Source organism: Martes martes (genome assembly GCF_963455335.1).
Source record: "Martes martes genome assembly, chromosome: 1".
Lineage (NCBI taxonomy): Eukaryota > Metazoa > Chordata > Mammalia > Carnivora > Mustelidae > Martes > Martes martes.
This window is the reverse complement of record NC_137888.1, coordinates 155310376-155317372: the sequence shown is the minus strand read 5'-3', so window position 1 is coordinate 155317372 and position 6997 is coordinate 155310376. Positions and strand designations below refer to the sequence as shown.

Genomic DNA, 6997 nt, shown 5'->3' with positions numbered 1-6997 from the left:
AACCAAATGTTTGTTACTATAACTTCTGCATCACAATTAAAATCCAAACAGTTTTTTATAAACAGTCAACTCAATCAAAACCTACCACTTCAGAATCAATAGCTTCTTTGAAGCCACAATAACACTTAAATATGGTTAAGACTCAAACGCAGAAATTTGGTTGGTTCGAAAGCTAATTAAACTTCCAACTTGCTCAGATAGAATTACAAAAAGGCAAAATTGTGTTTTTCACAGTGATACAGTTCCCTGCAATCACCAACGCTGGACAGCTGTTAAGAGTATTTAGAGTCCCGAGATAATAAGGAATCCAGGCATCCTTGAAAGAGTCTTCCTTTGTCCTTTCTTCCCAGTCAGAGATTTGTGGATGTGTGGGATGACACCACCACCAGCAACTGCAGCCTTGATGAAAGAGCCCAATTCTTGATCTCCACCAATAGCAAGCTGCAAGTGACGAGGAGTAATACGCTTTACCTTTAAGTCTTTTGATGCATTTCCTGCCAATTCAAGTACTTTTGCGATTCCTATACTCCAGGATGGCTGCGCTGTACACAGCTGCAGTCGTGCCCACACATCCATAACTGGTCGTCCTAGTTTCAGGTGTGGATGAACGCGGCCCACTGAGAACTGCAAGCCGGCTCTCTCTGTGAGCGGGAAACCGCCTTTGTCTTGGCCATTCCTGAGTCCTTCCCGGCCTTACCGCCAGCCATTTCGAATTCTGCTAAAGCTCAAACAAGCAAAGCTGAGAAAGAACTAGTCAGATAGCTAGCGAGATCCCACTGCCTATTCCTTCGTCGCACCGCGATTCAAACTGCCGAAAAATGAGCATCTTGACAATTTTGAGTCTTTTTATCCATGGGCATCTATTTATTTGTTCTTTGATTTCTTCTATTAGAGTCTTGTAGTTTTCCTCATGTATAGCTCTTGTACATGTTTTTTGGATTTATACCTAAGTGTTTTATTTTGGGGGTGCTAGTGTAAATGATGTGGTTTTCAAAATAGTTTTTTTTAAGTATAGTTGACATAGGTAATATGTTTTTAATTTCAAGTTCCACTTGTTCATTGCTGATATGTAGAAAAGCAATAGACTTTTGTATGTTAATCTTATATCCTGCAACCCTGCTATAATAGCTTATTTGTTCCAGGAGGTTTTTTTGTTGTTGTTGATTTTTTCAGATTTTCTACATAGACAACCATGTTGTCTGTAAACAAAGACAGTTTTATTTCTTCTATCCCAATCTGTGTCATTTTTCATTTTCTTGTCTTATTGCATCCGCTAGGACTTCTTGTACAATGTTGAAAAGAAGAGGGAACATCTTTGTTTCATTCATGACCTTAGTGGGAAAACTTTGAGTTTCTCCCACATAATGATGTTAGCTGTAGGGTTTTTTTTATAGGTGTTCTTTATCAGGTTGAGGAAGTACCCTTCTATTCCTCCATAATATTTTTATGCCTAAAATATTAGCATGAGTTCTTTAATATTATCTATAATTGGTTTCAAATTTTTCCAAATATCTTTTTACATTTAGTTGGTTCAAACCAGAATCCAATTAAGGTTGGCCTAAAATTCTTTTTTTAAATTATTTTTTAATGTGTATTATTTATATTGACTATGATAAATGGACACATATTTACCCCTTTTCAAAAGGGACAGATCCAGCATGTGGTAGGAAATGTTTAATTGGCTTTCTGGGTCAGGTTGGGGGTAGTTCTTACAGATTTTGCTGGTTTCTGTGAGGTAATTACCCTTACAATGCCTGATTTCAATCTACCAATGTAATGCTATGAATAGGACATTTTGAAGAGCTATGAGCAACTGGTTTTCTTAAGCCAATGGGAACTGGCTCTGGCACACCACTGGTTGAAATGAGGGATTAAACCAGCAGATAAAACCAGGGTGTGGCAGCTCATGTGAACCTGGAACTGGCTAGACTAAGGACCATGGGAGCAATAGGTGTGAAAGTAGGCCAGTCACAGATGAGAAGAGTAACTACATAGAAAGGTGGATGTACACAGGGTGGGTCACCCACATGTTTTGAGGGCTGAATCTTGGTGCCTCTCAGATACTCTTTTGTGATGCAAATAGCCTTCAGAGTCACAGTAACCTGCTCAAGAGGCTGCTGCCAAGGTTCTGTTGCCCTATGATAACAGTGCAGCCAGCCAGATCCAACAATTTTCTGTGCCATGAAGTGCTGCATGAGGCTTGCCTGGGCTGACTTTGCCTCCAGAAGCTGAAATGAAATCAAAGAGAGAGGATAAATGGAGGCTTTTCCTTCTCTTTGGTGTGGGCCTATGTGATATAAGCATATTTTCCATCAAGAATTAGTTGCTTAGAGAAGAAGGATCCAAGCAAATCTGGACCAGGTGTTCACTCCGCTTAGTCCTAGAGCCAAGAAAAACCGTTTTCTGGGCACAGAGAAGAAGGAAAGGGGGAAGGCTAGTTAATGGTCCTCTTTCTAATGGTTTCTGCTTGTCCCAGGGAGTGGGCTTCATTTGACCCTTCAAGCTCCAGTGGGCAATGGGACCTTATTTCTGCAGAGCATTTTCTTTTTTTTTTTTTTTTTTTTTTAATTTTTTTTATTTTAATAAACATATAATGTATTTTTATCCCCAGGGGTACAGGTCTGTGAATCGTCTGGTTTACACATTTCACAGCACTCATCATAGCACATACCCTCCCCAATGTCCATTTCCCCACCACCCTCTCCCATCCCCCTTCCCCCCCGCAACCCTCAGTGTGTTTCTTGAGATTGAGTCTTTTATGGTTTGTCTCCCTCCCAATCCCATCTTTTCATTTTTTCTTTTCCTACCTCCCCCCAAACCCCCCCACCTTGCATCTCCACTTCCTCATATCAAAGAGATCATATGATAGTTATATTTCTCCGATTGACTTACTTCGCTAAGCATGATACCCTCTAGTTCCATCCACGTCGTCGCAAATGGCAAGATTTCATGTCTTTTGATGGCTGCATAGTATTCCATTGTGTATATATACCACATCTTCTTTATCCATTCATCTGTTGATGGACATCTAGGCGCTTTCCACAGTTTGGCTATTGTGGACATTGCTGCTATAAACATTCGGGTGCACGTGCCCCTTCGGAGCACCACGTTTGTATCTTTAGGATATATACCCAGGAGTGCAATTGCTGGGTCGTAGGGTAGCTCTATTTTCAGTTTTTTGAGGAACCTCCACACTGTTTTCCAGAGTGGTTGCACCAGCTTCTGCAGAGCATTTTCTGATGATCATGAGGAAGTCACCCTGTGGGGAGTTTTAAAAATCGATGACTTCCTCTATGAAGTCAAAGCTTTACCTGCAGCAGTGTCTTTAGGAAACCAATATAGGTAACAGAAAATAAGAAATTCAGCTACTCAATCTGGGAAGGGCAAGCAGAAGGCTGTGGGATGTCACATAAGCAGGCTGATGGATTTTTCACAGAGTCGACGGGTGTTTTGGCAGAATTGTCCTGAGTGACTGGTTGCTTAGGCAATGTGCAGACACAGCTTTCTTCTAACTCAATATGATGTCAATTATCTTTCTCTTTACCTGCTAGACTCTAGGAGAAATAAATCTGTATATTTTAGGAGGGTGCATATATTTCCTTTGTGAATGAAATGAAACCAAGGGGATAATTTTAATAAATTATGAGTGCTCATTTATTCTGAAGGGGAGAAAAGAAAGGGTGATTCTCTTTCCAGAGCAGTCTCTTGATCTGTCCAATCTCTTAAAGAATAATTGAACCAGCAACAATCACTTCCATGAAGTATCTATTAATTACGCTGCTCTATAAACAGTCTCTGCATTCAGACACGCTGACTGCTAAAAACGGATCATTACATCAACAAGAGTGTCGTTAGAGTTTTAACTACTCCCAGATTCAGATCTAACCCTGAAAAATCAGGGCTGTTGCTTTATTTTGCCTTTCCTTACTGTGCCCCAAATCTCATCTCACATATTCTGAAGCCTTTGCTTTCCTCCAGATTCAAGTCTTTTATCTTCTTTTGTGTTATCAATCTCATAAGGTATCCCAAAATACACCATTTCTCTTAAATGATTCATTTTTTTTCTTATTCAGCAAACTCCCCGACAGCTGGCAGAAAAGGCACCACGAACCAAGCCTGATATAGTCCATTCAGGCCTGCATTTTTATCTTTCAAATGAGGAAGTTGGATTATGTGTCACTTAGGATTAGGTTCAGCTGTAATGGAGACCAAAATAACAGTGGCTTAAATTAAACATGGGGGTTATTTCTCTCCCACATAGTGAAGCCCGGCGGTAAAGAGTACAGGGTTGGCACAGTAACTCCATGATCATCAAGGACCCAGGCTCCTTCTATCTTGTTGCTCTGACATCCTCCAAACTTGACTTCCACCTCCTGGTCTAAGATGGCTGCTTTAGATTAAGCTGGCATGTCCACATTTATTTATGCTATCAGTAAAAAAAGGGTGCATTGCCTCTGACAGGACACTACCAGGAGTCACACTCAACACTTCCACTTAAAAGCTATTGGATAGCTGCAAGAAAGTCTGGGAAATGAGGTGTTTATTCTGAGAAGCTACTGGCCAGCTAAAAATAGGATATTCTATTACCACAGAGGAACAGGAGAATAGATATTGGGAAGAGTTAGCTGTTTGTACCACAGATTAGATCTGTGATTTGAATTCCTGTCTTCAAAGTCCTAAGGTTTAGGTGTGTTGCCAGGGACTACTGTGGGTTTGAGAAGGGGTGATGTATGGGTAAATTTGCATAGGATCCCAGAAATTTTATCAAAATCAGAGCATATGAATCCCCCACTTTGAATTGCATCGAAATTTCTGATGAGAGGTAGTGGTCTAGACTGAGAGCCATGGGCAGCCAACGTGTAAGAATTCTCAGAGCCCCAGGGTAAGAGGTGGTTCAGGGAAGTGCCCTCAGTTGGTCAAGGTGAAATTTGATTCTGGAGCAGGGAGCTAATTTGGACAAGGACACATTGAGCTGATGTTTAGACTGGTTTTCATCACTGACCTCATGTATGTAGCATTGACAGAAGCACCAGCAGCTGACAGCTGGGCCCTGAAATTGAACTGATAAGATTCTGTCTTTTTCTCCCTGAATGGGTTGTGATCCAAGTGATGGTTACAATAGAGTAGCGCTGTGAACCTTGGCATGATTGACATTCTGGGCCAGATGATTCTCTGTTGTGTATAGCTATAATGTGCATTGTAGGATGATTAGCAGCATCCTTGGCCTCTGCTCAACAGATGCCAGTAGTATCTCTCCCATTGTGAAAACCAAAATACCTCCAGACATTGTCGGATGTCCCCTGAGGGCAAAATCTCTCAGCATCCAACCACTAGACTAGGATCTAGGTAATGGTGCCCATTTTTGTATTTGCTCATGGTTGTGTAATTTGGTGTCCACCCTTTCAAAAATTAGATGGGCTACATATCAAAGGCCTTAATATGTTCATGACTTTGACTTAATAATCCATTTCTTGGCCTTTGCCCTAAGGGAAAATATTGCAGGAGGTTTTCTGTCTAAAAATGTTCCTTGTAATACCATTTTCAATAGAGAAAAGTTGGAAAAAATAAAAAATATTTAAAAGTAAGAAATAAATTGAGTAAACCATGGTAGATCCTTGCACCCACTGAAATGCATGTATGAGTTTATAATAACATGGGAAAATACTTATGATAAGTGAGCACATAAAAAACTATGCAGAGAAAAAAGGCAGGAAGGAATTCACAAAAATGGTAGACTCTGGGAAGTGGGAATTCGGACCAGTTTTTTCCTCCTTCCATTTTCCTATAATTTCCAAACTTTCTATGCTCAATACAAATGATGTTATAGCAAACTACAAAACGAAACTTAAAAAAAACAAATCCTGATTTAAAAAAAAAGTTCAGGTGCTCAAAGGAGGAAAGCAATTCTCACAGCATTCCTTGGGAAAGAGTGCCTGTCTTGGAGCATCCACAGACCTTTGTAAACACTCCTGGAGGGGCGCCTGGGTGGCTCACTGATTAGGTGTCTGCCTTTGGCTTGGGTCATGGCCCCAGCGTCCTGGGATGAAGCCCCGTATCAGGCTCCTTGCTCTGTGGGAAGCCTGCTTCTCCCTCTCCAGCTCCGCTGTGCTTATGTTTCCTTCCCCACTCTCTCTCTCTGTCATAATTAAATAAAATCTTAAAAAACAAAAAAACCACTCCTGGAAGCAACACTGTGGGCAGAGAGGCCAAACAGTGTCTCATACTACCCTACCAGCTGGCATTGAATGGGGAATCCCTAGTAAAGGCTCTGATAGGCTAGATGGAAGGAGCCCACACCACCTATGAGAAAGCTTGACCGAAGCCACTGTCAAATAAGAGTCCTCGATATTGGATAGTGAAAAACAGGGCCAATCAGATCCTGTCTCAGGACGAGTGCATAAAAACACTCCCTGAGGAATCTTCTCTGCCCACTCCTAAGAGTCAGGAGGTTCCGGGCAGTAAGCCGCTGAGTCCTGAGCTGTGAGAGCTATTATCCTGGTTCCTCCCCAGACAGGAAGATAGCTTTCCTTACTCCGTCACTTTCTTGCAAGAAGTTTCTGCCATAGGTGGAGAGCAAAGCAGCGTGGGATCTGTGTCTTACAAAGCTTGTTTCCCTTTGGGTGTGTGTAGTAGATACTGCGGGGGCAGCTGGAGCCCTCCTCCCTGCACCTGATGGCTCCATAGGCCACCCTAGAGATGAGTGGCACAGGGAACTTGTATTAAATTCCAGATTCCCAGCTCCTCCCCTAGATAATCTCATTTAATAGTCTTGGAAAATGGGGCACTCATTTGCACGTGAGTTCCCAGGTAATTCTGATGCATATCCAGTTTGGGAACCATTGTTTTACCCACTCCTGGAAAAAATACACCCTCATGCTCTTCTTCCGAAGTAATCCTTAACAGTATGGAGGTTCCTCAAAAACAGAACTCTGTATCCCCATGTTCATAGCAGCATTATTCACAATAGCAGAAATGTGGAAGCAACCTAAGGGGCCAT

At 41.7% G+C, this 6997-nt stretch overlaps 1 pseudogene across 1 annotated transcript; it reads right to left on the bottom strand.

Annotated features, from left to right (window-relative positions):
• Positions 1 to 282: 282 nt before the first annotated feature.
• On the bottom strand, positions 283 to 707 carry LOC308347298 (histone H2A.Z-like; annotated as a pseudogene). Its single transcript has 2 exons — positions 511 to 707; positions 283 to 441 (listed from the first exon to the last, which is right to left on the bottom strand). The product of its transcript is annotated as a histone H2A.Z-like (transcript).
• Positions 708 to 6997: the final 6290 nt, after the last annotated feature.